Source organism: Podarcis vaucheri, assembly GCF_965113315.1.
Source record: "Podarcis vaucheri genome assembly, chromosome: 16".
Lineage (NCBI taxonomy): Eukaryota > Metazoa > Chordata > Lepidosauria > Squamata > Lacertidae > Podarcis > Podarcis vaucheri.
Window position 1 is genome coordinate 16873743 of NC_138754.1, and position 15238 is coordinate 16888980.

Sequence of the window (15238 nt, forward strand, 5' to 3'; positions counted from 1 at the left end):
CTTCAATCTGGAGCAGGATTGGGTGGTTCCTGCCAACCAATCATACTGCTGCATTGTTCTAGGACCAATCAGACGGCTGCATTCTGAATCCTATTGTTCTAGGACCAATCCAACTGCTGCAATTTGGATCCTATTGTTCTAGGACCAATCAGACTGCTGCAGTTTGGATCCTATTCAACTCAGTACATAACACATGGGTTCCATTTATATATATTTTTCCTGCATCTTTTAATGTAATCTATCCATTTTACAATCCTGGTTTCCAAAATTCTTGTTACTTTACAAGTGTCCTTGTATCCCTGCCAAAGATTTCAGCTGTTTACAGTGGTCTCTCAAATATGTTAAAAAATTATTCCAGTCTTTTAGAAATATTGGTTTTCCTGGTTTCTGATCTTTCCCGTCAGTCTTGCCATTTCTGCATATTCCATCAGCTTGGTCTGTCACTCTTCTCTGGTCGATACTTTTTCTTCTTTCCATCTCTAGGCTAGGAGCATCCTTGCCGCTGTCGTTGCATACATAAACAGTCTTTTATTTTATTTTTTGGTAGTTCCACACCTTTAATACCTAACAAAAAAGCCTCTGTATTTTAAACAAAAGTTATATATCATTTCCCAGAAAGCTTTTACCTCCCCACATGTCCACCACATATGATAAAAGGTACTCTCTTTCCTTTTACATTTCCAGTAAACATTTGAGCTGGTCCTATACATTTTTGCAATTTTACTGGGTGCAATCTCACTCATTCTTTTGGGATACTGATGAAGACACTTAAGTGACTAGCTAAGGCATAGCTTTCAACGTTTTCCTTTTCTTAAGGGAAATTCCCTTATTCCGAATAGGATTCCTTGCAAGAAAAGGGAAAAGTTGACAGCTATGAGCTAAGGTTGTCCTCTTACCTATTCCTTGTCTGACTTGTTAGATTCTAACCCTCCCTGGGCACAGGACTCCAAGAACTGGAAGGGGCTCAGGGCATCATCCAGACTGCCCTCTCCCCCCCCCAAACCCCCACATCAATCCATACAGTCCCTGCCTGCAAGCTGCCTAAGTAATCAAGCACTGCACTGCAAATTGAAATTCCCTTTGAAACACATTTTCAGCACTATTATTCTCAAGCAGTTGGCAGAGGCAGGAAGCAAGGATGCTCTGTGAACTTTCCAAAGCACGCACACAACGCTGCTAAGAGAGAACAGACGTCCAAGGGAGGGTGCTGCTGCTATTTGTGGATCTGAGTGGGCCTGGGTTCAAAAAATGCTGCCTCTCTGGGGCAACAGCTCCTCTAGAGTCCACAAAGATCTGGAGAGCTTTCTCAGACACGCTTGGCAGAGGACCCAGTTCGCACAATCCATTACTGGGGTAGCAGTAAGTCACAGGGGAGCTGGAGCTCATTGAACTGGAGGCTGGACCACCTGTTGTCAGATGTTGCGGGTGCCCTTCAGATATTGCTGGACTACAACTCCCAGCAGCCCCAGGTGTAATTTTTAAAGAGCTGCTTTGGAGCAGGTTTTTTACCGGGACAGCTTCTCTTGCCTCTGCACCACTGCAAGGGGAAAAGCAGCAAGCTGTTAAAATCAAACACGCCTTTGGAAACTAACGCTGATCACTGGGCTGGCTGCTGACATGGCAGGCTGCATTTTAATTGCTGGTTCAAAAAGTCTTTTGATGTACAGTATTTTAACTATTATTTTTAACTAGGGTTCTTTCTTTCTTTCTTTCTTTCTTTCTTTCTTTCTTTCTTTCTTTCTTTCTTTCTTTCTTTCTTTTGTAATGTTGTTTTCCAATGTTTGAAGCTGCCACAAATCCCTGCTTGGGGAAAAAGCAGGATATGAATAACCTATAATTCCCACCCCACCCCTGCAACTCTAAAAATAGAATTTTTTCATAGGGGAACAAGACCAGAAGCACCAGCTTGTGAGGGCAATTGTGGGGGGACGATGACAATAACATCACCCCTCCCTCCCCAAGCTGGGCAGAAGCTTCCTGAGCTTTGGGGAGGAGGCACCGGGGGAACATTTAGGGGAGTAGCCTAGTCCCCCTTGTCCACTGACCGCATGCCACTGATGTGCACCACCTCAAGGTCCCCGAGGATAAAAAGGTGAAATAAAAATGCAACCCGATGATCATAGGGGATGCAGGAGGCAGATGGATTATTGTACCTGCAGGGTATACATAAGGGGGGCTGGATTAAATGACATTTAAATCTCTTGCGATTATAAGTCACATCCTCGGCCACAGATGGTCTCCACAGACACAGTGTGAAGCTGCAAATTTACTGGCAGCTGTCCCCAGCGACAAAATGAGTGTGATATGCTCCTGGCGGGTGATGGCGGAGGGGATGTGGAACAGCATGTGAAACTGCATGGCCAGAGTAAGGTTAAGGGGGGCTGGGGGGAGCGACTGGAAGTGAGGAAATTTCCACCAGGGAAAGGAAAAGTACCCAGAAGATGGTGACACTAAAGGCCTGACAGCAGAAGACTCCCGTTATATTTTGGATGCTCACTGGAAATGCTGATGTCATTGTCGTTGTTTTCAAAAGCTTTCCCCCTGTTCACATCTGTGGCGATAGGATTAACAGCCCACCAAATTTCATCATTATTATTTTATATGAAAAGAGTTCCATGTGCCGTTTAGAACTGTAGAGTTGGAAGGGACCCCAAGGGTCATCCAGTCCAACCCACTGCAATGAGCTAGCCCGCTGCAGCATGAATCTAACACCAAAAGGCTCTGGCATAGGGCAGATTCATACCATACTTAGAAGCACGTCCGACACATGCTTAACCCCCAAAGAATCTGGGAACTGTATTTTGTTAAGGGAGCCAACATCAGCCTCAGACTCTAGCGCCCCTGAAACTTATAACAATACCGTTTTTGTATTATGTAACACAGGAAGTGAGCCAGAAGGGGAAAGGGTGGGCACGTCATATTTTCATAGGACCCTGTATGGCACTTACAGACCCTCCAAGTGTCCCCATTTTCCAGAGACAGTCCTGGAATTCACAGAAGCCGTCCTGGTTATAACGCATTACTAGAGTTAAAGCAGGATGTTGTTTGTCCTTTACGTGCCACAACCATTCCCAAACAACCTCAAAACGTAGTAAAACCATCGATGTCGATGAGTCCCTGGTTTCTGATTTGATCCCAGAATGTCCCATTTTTCCTTAGGACGTCCCTATTTTCATCGGAGAAATGTTGGAGGGTATGGAGTTATGCAACCCCCCCCCCGAGCCAAGGAAATAAGTAACTTTACAACCTTTAGAAGACATCTGAAGGCAGATCTGCATAAGGAAGTTTTTAAAAAATGTTTAATCTTTTATTATGTTTTTGTAAATGTTGGAAGCCACCCAGAGTGGCTGGTGCAACCCACTCAGATGGGTAGGGTATAAGAAAGAAAGAAAGAAAGAAAGAAAGAAAGAAAGAAAGAAAGTTGTTGAACAGGATGTCCCTATTTTCATTGGAGAAATGTTGGAGCCTTCTCTTGGAGCTGAAACTATCTTGTGGATTCTAATCAGTTCTTCCCATAGATCCAAAAACTGTTGGTGGGTCAAATGTCAACTCCACCCTATTCAAAGCGGGGAATAGGGGGAGGGAATGGAGAAAGGGAAGTTCAGAGCTGGTGCTGCACAATGCACAAGGCTTCACAACCCTAAAAGAAATAAAGGAAGAGTGTCCCTGTTCTAGTGCAGAGTTCCTTGCCTTTACCACTTAGCAACCAGTGCTGTCTCTTGTGCCTTGGTTGAAAAGGGTCAAAAACACTACCAAGCTGGAGTTCCCACGAGTGAAAGGAAAATATGAAGAAGAGCTGCGGAAGGGACATGGAAGAGACTTGAAGGCCTCGGATATAAGATCACCAGGTTAATGTGCCAGACTAATGGGATAAAAAGGACTGACAAACCCGGGACCAGGAGGAAGGGACGCTGGAAGAAGATTGGATTGTTTATTTCTTTTTTTATCATTAGGAATGCCTTATAAAATTGATGAATGTTAGAAAAATGTTGAAATGAAATTACTTGGCACTTGTAAAACTGTTTAAAGAATTAGGTAAAAAGGTAATGGTTATAAGAAGTTGGTAAAAATAAGATTTAAGTCTTAAGCTTTAAGGTTTTTATAAGATAAGATGAAAATAGAGTAAGGTAATGTAATGACAGAATATTATGAATTATGGAAAGGATTTGCTGTGACAACTATTAATCAAGATACAAGAAAAGGGAGGAGGAGGAGGAGGTCATAGAAAGAAGGTAATGAAAGTGGAGAATTTGAAAATGATGGTTTTATTTTTTTCTTTATCTTTTTCTGTTTTGTCTTTTTTCTTTGTAATTAAAAAAAAATCTTTTTTTCAATAAATATCATTTAAAAAAAAACAAACAAACAGATGCCATGGCTGTTTTGGAGTCTCATCACCCTCCAGGCAGCGGCTGTGTTGGACTCCAATTCCCATCAATAAGTCTGTTCCAGCTCTGACACCTTGCCCTTTTTTGAACCTTTTCCATGATGGACAGGAATTATCTCACATCGTTGCAGACATCTCTCTCTCTCTCTCTCTCTCTCTCTCTCTCTCTCCTACCCACACACGGAAGATCGCTGCCTGTTCCATGTGCATGGATGTCTAAGCACAGCTCCCCCTCTTGCTTAAAGATACCCTCAAGAGGAAGGAAAAACAACAACCCTAATTGCCCTGTAATATAATATATAATATAATTGCCCTCTAATAACTGCAGATCAGAAGGAACCTCTTCAGTGGCAGCATGTGGAAAGGAAGTGTGCCTGCACACCACGCAAGGCCTTCGTCTAATTGCACGTGGATTTGCACGTGCATATGCACGCGCTGGAGACAAGCAGGGCCAGGCCACGGTATTTCGTGGCCTGCCGCAAAGGATGAGATAACACACATACACACTGGTTGTACAGAAGCTAAGGACTCTCCCCACACTTCCGCTAGTTCCATGTCTAGAAAGTACAGTTCTGAGTACAATTCTCCCTGGGCAAGGATGGAGGCTTTGATCCGCCTCACCCACTCCCAACACTAACAATACTCTGCCCCCAAGAAAGGAACAGCCTTCCCAGACCCAAAGTTCCATGTGATGGGACACCTGGCAGGCGAGAGCGAGAGCTGTTCCGTTGCTCCTGCTTCCTCCTTATTGTGAGATTACTCAACGGCTAACTCAATACAAAGATCATGTTCCCTTCTTCCCTTCCAGCCCCGCCAGGCAAAAATGTTTCTTACCAGGCTCTGCGTGCCTTATTCTAACACAATTCTGTCACCCCGGGGGACCTCTCTGCAAAGGAAACTGTTCTCCCTGAGAGCAAGGGTGTCACTCTCCTGGACGGCATGCGCCAAGCTAGCAGCAGCTGAGCGCAGCCGGATGTTCTCTGGAGAGCATTGCTTGACTGCATAGCAGGGAAACAATTTCAACTTTTCCCTGAAGCAAGGCACTTGAGCCTGGAGTGCAATATTGATGCTTTACGAGCCTCACAGAATTGCAGAGCTGGAAGCAATGGCTGCGATTTGTGGAACTGGCACTGTACGAAATTGATATTTTAGCATGGCAGCACCTACACTTTGGAACACGCTGACATTGATAGTTAGCTGATTTCTGATTTTAACTTTTTGAAATGAGTTTTCTCATATAGCTTTATGCGTAAATGTTATAAACTGGTCTGATATATATATACTTTTTGTGAATGGCTGTGTATCAATTATTTTTTATAACTAAAGAAAATAAAAGTGAATGCACAGGCATGAAAGGCATGTGCACAGAATGCTGGACCACGGTTTAGCGTATGGGTCGGCAAACTAAGGTCCGTGGGCCGGATCAGGCCCAATTGCCTTCTGGATCCGGCCCATGGATGGTCCAGGAATTGCCACGTGGATTGCCAGTACGTGGATCACCAGCACACATGTTCTTTTCCTCCCCGTCACACAGCGGCGCTGGCAGCACCTCCTCCCTCCCTCCTCCTGGCTTCTCTCTGCCCTGTCTAGAGCAGGAAGGGGGCTGGGCTTTGTTGAGCTGCGGTTGGCTGAGCGCCCCTCTCGAGTGGCTGCCATTTAAAGCAACCCCTCTCTGGAGCAAGCCCTTTCACGCACTCATCGTCCTGCCGCCGCCACCAGCCCCCGCCGTTCGCAAGACACAGGTGAGCCTGCCTGGTGCTCTTGCATCTTTTCCCCCCCTTCAAAATATAGTCCAGCCCCTGACAAGGTCTGAGGGACATTGGACCGGCCCCCTGCTGAAAAAATTTGCTGACCCCTAGTTTAACGTTACATCAAACCCCAGTCCTTGGGCAACCTGGGTCAGGTCTCTCTGTCTCGCACTCTCTCAGCCTGTAAAGCCAGACTAAGGGGGGGTGACCTGCTGCTGAGAATTGTTTGTGAGGAGGGAACCACAGATGCACATTCCGGAGCACTGTATGCAAATGAAAGGGGAGGAAGGGATCAAGATGTGGTTGGCAGCAGCAGGAGGAGGAGATGTTCCTGGTTATTACAGATCCCCCAGGGAGCAAAGCAATGGGGCAGAAAGTTTCGCTTGGCTGGGTGCCTAGAAAAGAACAAAGGCCTTATCCTTGTCTTATGCTTGGGTCTGCGTGCCACTTGCATGACATACAAGAGAAGAGGAATTAAGGAAGGGCGCCAACCTCTCGCATTGCCCTTTGGTTTCAGTTGGCAGGAGGGTGTGATAGGTACAGAAGAACATGAGGGGAGCCTACAGGATGCTCCCTGGATCCCTTTTCGAAAACTGACATTACATTGGCTATTTTCCAGCTCTCATATATGGAGGCTGATCCGAGGGACACATTACACAGTTTTGCTAGGGGATGGTCAATTTAGTATCTGAATTCTTGGAGGTCTGTCAGGTGGGTGCCATCCAGACTCAGCAATTGGCCAGCTTTTATTTTGCCTGTTACACCTAGAACTTCACCTCTCTCCACCACTATCCGCCTTTGTTTCCCAGACTCACGTCCTGCAAAGGTCAGTTCAGACACAGGTATTTCCCCTGTATCTTCCATCATGAAGACAGATACAAAAATTCATTCAGTTTCTCCATGATCTCTTTATCCTCCTTTACGACTTCTTCGACTCCCTTGGCATCCAAAAGCCCTAACGCCTCTCTAGATGGTTTCCTGCTACTATACATTAAAATAACTTCTTGTTGCTAGGATGATCTCTGCTTGAGACAGTACAGCAGTACAGACAGGAATTGAGAGCCCTGGCTACGCATGACCTCCCCTGTCGAAGGCAGTATGCCTCTGGTTAGCAGTTGCTGGGAATTTCAAATGCCTCTCTTGTGCTCAGGTCCTCCTTGTAAGCTTCCCTTGGAGGCATCTGGCTGAACGCTGGAGCATCTAGGATGTGGGTCTCTGGCCTGATCTTGCAGCCAGGCGCTTCTTACATTCGCACTAAATAGATGTGCGATTAAATTTATCAACGACTTGGATGATGGATTCAAGGGCATCCTGATCAAATTTGCAGATGACCCCAAACTGGGAGGGGTGGCTAACACCTCAGAGGACAGGATCACACTTCAAAACGACCTTGACAGATTAGGGAACTGGGCCAAAACAAACAAGATGAACTTTAACAGGGAGAAATGTAAAGTATTGCACTTGGGCAAAAAAAATGAGAGGCACAAATACAAGATGGGTGACACCTGGCTTGAGAGTAGTACATGTGAAAAGGATCTAGGAGTCTTGGTTGACCACAAACTTGACATGAGCCAACAGTGTGACGCGGCAGCTAAAAAAGCCAATGCAATTCTGGGCTGCATCAATAGGAGTATAGCATCTAGATCAAGGGAAGTAATAGTGCCACTGTATTCTGCTCTGGTCAGACCTCACCTGGAGTACTGTGTCCAGTTCTGGGCACCACAGTTCAAGAAGGACACTGACAAACTGGAACGTGTCCAGAGGAGGGCAACCAAAATGGTCAAAGGCCTGGAAACGATGTCTTATGAGGAACGGCTAAGGGAGCTGGGCATGTTTAGCCTGGAGAAGAGGAGGTTAAGGGGTGATATGATAGCCATGTTCAAATATATAAAAGGATGTCATGTGGAGGAGGGAGAAAGGTTGTTTTCTGCTGCTCCAGAGAAGCGGACACGGAGCAATGGATCCAAACTACAAGAAAGAAGATTCCACCTAAACATTAGGAAGAACTTCCTGACAGTAAGAGCTGTTCGACAGTGGAATTTGCTGCCAAGGAGTGTGGTGGAGTCTCCTACTTTGGAGGTCTTTAAGCAGAGGCTTGACAACCATATGTCAGGAGTGCTCTGATGGTGTTTCCTGCTTGGCAGGGGGTTGGACTCGATGGCCCTTGTGGTCTATTCCAACTCTATGATTCTATGATTCTATTCTAAATATATTCGGGCCAGTTAACACTTTGGCTTTCACCCAATCTGGTTTTGTAAGTTTGCAATTGCTACACATCAATAACATTGGTTTTCCCCCAATGAGTATTCTGGACAATTCCCCCACCTGTAAAAATTAACACCTCTATTTGGGGGGATTGCTTGTGGTGTTACTATGCTATTACATTGCTATAATATTTATTTATAGCCTGCCCTTTTCCCAGATGGACCGAAGAGAAGTTTTCACTCCTGATCTAAAAAGGGAGCCACTCCTCATGGAAGCCCAAGAGGTGTGCCATTTTCCTTCCTCTCCCCAAAACTGAGGGGCCGACTCTTGAATTCAAACATCATGGTACCTGGGCAGGGTCTATGGGTGGAATCCAGGGTAGCCCAAGGGGCTAGAATTCAGGAACGCTCACCTTAAAAAGAAGGATGTGGACAAGCTAGCGGGTGTTCAGAGGAGGTTGACCAAGATGATCAAGGGTCTGGAAAACAAGAATTATGAGAAATACTTGAGGGAGTTGGGTGTGTTTAGCCTGGAGAAGAGGAGACTGAGAGCGGGTAGGATAGCCATCTTCAAATATCTGAAGGGCTGCCGCATGGAAGATGGAGCAAGATTGTTTTCTTCTTCTCCAGAGCATAGGACTTTGGATCGATGGATTCAAATGACAAGAAAGGAGATTCCAATAAAACATTAGGAAGACCTTTCTGACAGTAAGAGCTGTTCACCAGTGGAATGAATGGGCTGCCTCAGATGGTGGTGGACTCTCCTTCATTGAAGGAGTTTAAATGGAGGTTGGGCGGCCATCTGTCGCAGATTTTTAAGGTGTGATTCCTGCATTGCAGGGGGTTGGACTAGATGACCCTTGAGGTCCCACCCAATTCTTAGAATTCTATGTAAACACACACAACCTTGTTCTTGCTTTTCTAGCAAATGATCTGAAACTTTACAAAACAAACACCCAGCCAGGCTAGTTTTCCCTTTCTTTGTCTTTTTTTTAAATAGCCCCCCTGCCACGTTGTGTCATGGGTGACCGCTGAAGCCTGCCCAAGGGAAAGGCAGGTCCGCATTCCCAGCAGCGGTGGTGGTGGAGAGTGGGTGGGCAAAGGCACCCAAGAGGTATGCTAAGCATTCCTTCTGATCTGGTCACGCAAGCGGGCACAGGTGGATTTGTAACAAGACAGTCCAGTCCTTCCAAATGCACATTCTCTGGGAGCCTGAGCTCTTGGCGGGTCTCAAGAAGCGACGTACTGCCAACATTGAAAAGAAAGTAAGGAAATTTCATCCCACTGGCTGAAACGTTTAGGTGGGTGTTTATTGTGGGATTGGGCACACGTGCAATATTTTTTGCAGCACCCACATGATGTCATTGGCATCAATATGGCAGCTGCCCTGTTCCCTTTTAATCCAGATTTACCCGTTCTGGGGGAAATATGATAAGTACAAAAACACTTGTTTCCAACAACTCGTTTGCAATATCAGAACAACAGTTTTGCAGTACAGTCTGAAGCCCCAACCAGTGGCGTAGCGTGGGGGGTGCAGGGGGGACCGGGCGCAACATCTGGGGGTTAGGGTTAGGGGGCGCAAATCCACTGGTTAGGGGGCACAAATCCATGGGTTAGGGGGCGCAAATTACTTGCCTTGCCCCGGGTGCTGACAACCCACGCTACGCCACTGGCCCCAACAGCAACTCCTCCTTATGCCGTGCCCTGTTTTCTCGTTGCTATTGTTGGTGGCTGTTGCCATTGTGGCATGCTCTGTTTTGCCTCAGTGACAACACATCCAGGGCCAGCCCCTGCTCACAGGGCTGCGAGGATTAAATGTTTGGGCAAATGGGGCAGAGGACCATGTATACCACCTTGAGCTCCCTGAAGGAAAGGTTGGATATTAATAAGAAGAACTACTATTTCTGCTAAAATTATAATCCTACATGGTTCTTCTGCTCTTCATTTTATCCTCACAACAACCCCATGAGGTGGGTTGGGGCTGAGAGGCAGTGACTGAGCTATATGACTTGTGGGGATTTGAACCCGAGTCTCTCCCAGGTCTAAATCCAGCCCTCTAACCACTACACCACACTGCTTCTGGTTATAGCCTTGCATCTATGCACACCCTCTGCCTTCCCTATTATTTTTTGGTGTACTCCTAACCCTCAGCCAGGACCACAATGAGTGTTCTCTGCAAACTTCAAGGAGGCTCTGTTTACCTCCTGGGCTCCCATCTCCCCTGCTAGGGTTCCATTAAGTCACAAAGTCCACACCTGTCTGAGCAAATATTGTTAAAACCCTAATTAGAGGAGCTGGGAAAATGAAATGAAAGAAAAGAACGCCAATTACAGATTTTCTTGTTAATCAGTCCCAAGACCTTCTGACCTTCCTGGTGGCAAGTGACACAGAGGAAAGACCTTCACTGCATTTCAAGGGTGGGACAGTTAGTAATGGGATTAAGATCCTGCTGACACGCTGCAGGTGGAAGAGACCAAAGGCGCAGCTATTTATGGTTGCAGGCAATCGAAGAGACATCAGGACCTCTAATTGGAGCTAATTGGGGCGGTGGGGGTGGGCGGGGGATGACCAGTGGTTATTTCACGGCCTGGATCTTGACCTTGAATGCTGCAAAGCTGCCCACTCTTCCTGTGCTTCTGTTAGGATCTATTATTATTACTGTACTATTATTATTATTATTATTAGTTTATTTATATCCCATTCTTTCCCCAGACTGCAACTCAAGGCGGCTTACACAAATTCAAACAACAGGCAAAATACAAAAAAGCTAAACATGCATAAAATATAGCTATTAAAAAGTCATTAAACTCTGATAGAATTTAAAATATATATAAAAAACAAATAAGCTTAAAATACAGATAATAAAACTAGCCCTTTCCTGAAAAACAGTCAATTCCCAAAGACCTGTTGGAAGAAAAGTGTCGTTACCTGCAGGCAGAAGGACAACAAGGAAGGAGCCAGTCTGGCTTCTCCAGGGCGGGAGTTCCAAAGTCTGGGAGCAGCCACTGAGAAGGCCCTCTCCTGCATCCCCACCAAGCATACCTTTGAGGGTGGCGAGACAGAGAGACGGGCCTCCCATGAAGATCTTAGAGCCACGGCAGGTTCATACAGGAGGAAATTGTTCTGAGCTGTATAACCAGCGCTTTGTGGACAGTCTGTAGAAGCAAATCCATGCTATACATGTAAAGCACATGACTTCCCCCAAAGAATCCTGGGGAATGTAGTTTGTTAAGGGTGCTGGAAGTGGTAGTCCTTTGAGGGGGAAACCACAGCTCCCAGGATTCCTTGGGCAAAGTCCTGTGCTTTAAGCACATTTATTGGCTAAGCTTTAACTGTATAGTGTGGATCTTCTAATGATAATCTAAAGCAACCTACTGTGTCCCTGTGCTCACCTGGCTCAGTATTGCTCCCTCCGGCTAGGGGTTTCTCCTAGCCCTACCTGGAGTTGCCAGGGCGGGGTGTGTGGGATTGAACCCGGGACCTTCTGCACGCAAAGCAGAAGCCCTACCCCTGAGCTGAATCCCAACTCAGTATAAACGTCTTCCTTGCCTTGCATGTCAAAGGTCTCAGGTTCAGTCTTCAGCATCCCTGTGTAGGGCTGGAAGCTGTGAACAGGGCTGGCAACGGGGTTTTCTGTGTGTGGATCCACAAAAGTTGCAGAAATGTTGTATACGCTTTATGTCACATGCAGATTTGTATCCTACTTTTGCAGGGGCAAGCACCCAAAATAAATCTGTGTTGCTTCAAATGTGCTTTAGAGGTACAGCCTGTGTTGCTGTTATCAAATTCAGCAGAAGGAAGATGGGAGGCAAAACTATAGTTACGTAGTTTTTTAGGTGCCTTTGGCTCAGGCGCAACCTACTGTTGGGCTCCCTGCTTTTTGCCCCACTAATTTCTGTTACGATATAGAAGCAATGCGGCCGTGAGCTGCTGCTAGCTTGGAAGCAAAACATAACGGGAATGTTGGGTACTGTTCCGTGGGAAACAAAGGGACAGTCTTTTCACAGTGCGAAGCACCGGAATTAGCTCACAGTGTAATATGAGCTGTACAGGAAGTACAGTAGGTGGAGTTTGTCCCTCTGCTGTTGGAGTTTGATGGGAGCAGACGTGTTTCTCTGTAACGATGCAAAGACAGAAATAAAGTCATGTAAATACGTTTCTGTCTATCTCTTTCCCCTGCCCCGGGGGGGGGGGGCAGGAAAGAGTGGTGTGTTCTCCTCACGTTGGGGAGGATCGCCGATCGCGACCTTGCCTGGATCTTGCCGGGAATGCAGACAGGGAGGTCAACTGGTGATTCAAGCCGGGTGCCTGGAGAGTGGCCAGTTTCTCCTGAAGGCAGGCTTGAATCCCGACAATTTCAATGCTCTCTGGCCACCTCTGCCTGAAAGAGACCGCTGCCAGAAACCTGGGAGACCTGCTGCCAGTATAGCACAGGGGTCACCAATATGGCACCCATGGGCACACATATGCCAACAGAGACTTTCCATCTCTGCGCTGTCCCCATTATTTTAACAACAGCAGCAACAAATAAAAGGTTGCAGCTTGCATTTGGTGCTTTTGTTTGGGGGGGGTGAATCCGTGGCAGTTTCTCTGGTTCACAAACATGCCCTGTGCCCTCAAATTGAGGGTCTGACTCAATATGTCCCTGGCTGCCTTTAAAAGGCAGAAATTCAGCAGGTGCACTTTCCTGCATCGCTGAAAACGTGATTCCAGGTGACATTTCACCTGTCATGGAACTATTAAGGCATGAGGTTCCTGTCAGGAAAAAAACCAGGCAAATCCTGAATAACTTGCATTGTGGCAGCTGCTGCTGCTGCTTTTACATGGGTTCTTTTTTATTATTTGACTTGGTCAGGGACAGGAAATAAGAGGAAGGTTTACACAACCAGCAGAGGAAGACTTAGCAACCATCAGTAGGTGTTTGGTAGGCTGTGGCCCATGCTGGTGTATATATGTGTTGTGTTTCTCTGGATCCGGCCTAGCACAGCCTCTTGACAACAAGGGCCACACACTCCGTTGCCAAGCAACCACCACTTAAGGACAGCATCTTCACAAGCCCTTTGTGGCCTAGAGCCACTGTTGAAGATGAGACGAAGTATCTCACTGCTTGGAAGTTGTCTGCCCCAGAGAGAGCTACAGCAATTTAAAACACAACGTTAAAAATAGTTTAAAAGAATTTTTTGGAAAATAAGAATTGCTGTGGGAACCAGCGCTGGCCCCCATGGGCCCAGGCATGCCTGAACCTTTTCAAGTGCTCATTTGGGGCCTGTTTGCTGTGGCCTCCACCATCTGCCACTCTTTGGGTAGTAATCAGGGGGCGGGGTTTGTAGGGCCACAGACTTTGGCCTCTGGGCCCCAGAGTCGAGTCTCAGTTGCCCCACAAAGCCCCACTGAGCCCTGACATGGCAAGTCCTGCCTTAAGTGACAGGGATGCTGCTCAGACAACCCTGGAGTCTCTCTCGCCACTTGGAGATTGGGGTGCACAAAACAGTATTACCTCTCATTCCTGTCCCTCCGTCTTCTTCAAAAACAAAATAAAATTCATTCTCAACGTTTGTGAGCCTTTGTGGGTATTATGCACCTCACCCTTTGTCTGAAATCCAGCATTAAACCTTGCAAGCTGCCAGATGAAGGGAAATTGCAGGGGTGCGTGTGTGCCGTGACTCAGGTGGACCCCAACTGGGGAAGAAAGAACAGCTCCTGCCTTCAGATGCAAGCCTGAACTGTGCACAATTCACCGGAGCAGAGTTTATGAAACTTAAAACGTTGCTGAATGACACAATCTGGGGGTGGGGCTCTGGAACACTTGACACGTTTGGGAACATTTGTTCCGACACCGCAGGTGTTCGGCAAAGCCTGTTTCAGAACAGAATATTGTTATTTAAAAATTGGAAGAGAAAGGCGATCAAAGGGGTTGTTTTCCCCTCTCTCCCCTCCCTTCCCACAAAAGCTCCTATGATTCCATTTAAGTGTTGGGGGTTGCTAAAATACAACCTGGCACAAAAAGACAGAAGAGGTGATTTGAAGGCAGAGCAAACTGAACAGAGGGAATCGTCCGGCTGGGAAGGGTCCAAAAGCAGAGCCCTCGTGGCCCTCAGCAGCTGTCCCCTCCCCTCCGGTCAATTTGTGCAGCCCTGAGCAAAAGCTTGAACCAAGCCTACAGATGCCGTGTTGTGACACTGCATTCTGCTAGACCTCATGGAGGAGTTACTCGCACAATTCTCCTTCCACCAAGGGTTCGGTCTTCAGTCACATCCATTATTTTTAAGGGGACTTCTCAAGAGTAGGCATTACACTGGATACAATCCTAAATAAATAGTAACAGGTGGTATTCAACAAAGTAATGTACTGAAATGATCCATTGATTTTAATGGGTCCACCCTGTAAAATTAAGCAGAATAGCACCCCAAGAAACAAAATAAATGGACCAGGGGAAAGAGACGGCAGAAGAAGATTGGATGAAATTTAAAATTTATCTTAAGAAATATTGTAAAATTAATGAGTGCTAAAATGTTGTGGTTATAGAAAATAGGGGATTACAGCTGTAAAAGATTAAGTAAAAGAAAAGAATAAGGAAAAATTAGATAAAATCAAGGGGGAGGATTGGCTGAAACAAATTTGAGAATTGGGATGCAGAAAGGGGAGGTACGGGGAAGTTGGCGAAGTAAGTTTTAAGAAAAAAAGGATTCGAAATTATACATGTTTGTTTTTGTGTGTGTATGTTTGTATTGTGTATGTTCTTATAATTTGTGAAAATCCAATAAACATTTATAAAAAACAACAAGAAACAAAATAAATGGTGGATTAAAGCATTGCTTTTCCTTTGCATTACAGTTCGCAGTTAAAAGCTGCATCAAGTGGATTAGTAGTGCCACCTGGTGATCAGGCCAGTTTATGACAGG

The 15238-nt window shown here is 46.1% G+C and overlaps 1 long non-coding RNA gene across 1 annotated transcript; it reads right to left on the reverse strand.

Moving 5' to 3' along the window:
- Positions 1-6564: 6564 nt before the first annotated feature.
- On the reverse strand, positions 6565-11721 carry LOC309521637. Its single transcript, XR_014214744.1, has 3 exons — positions 11265-11721; positions 8750-8815; positions 6565-6950 (listed from the first exon to the last, which is right to left on the reverse strand). It is a non-coding gene; the product is annotated as an uncharacterized lncRNA (long non-coding RNA).
- Between the last annotated feature and the right edge of the window lie 3517 nt (positions 11722-15238).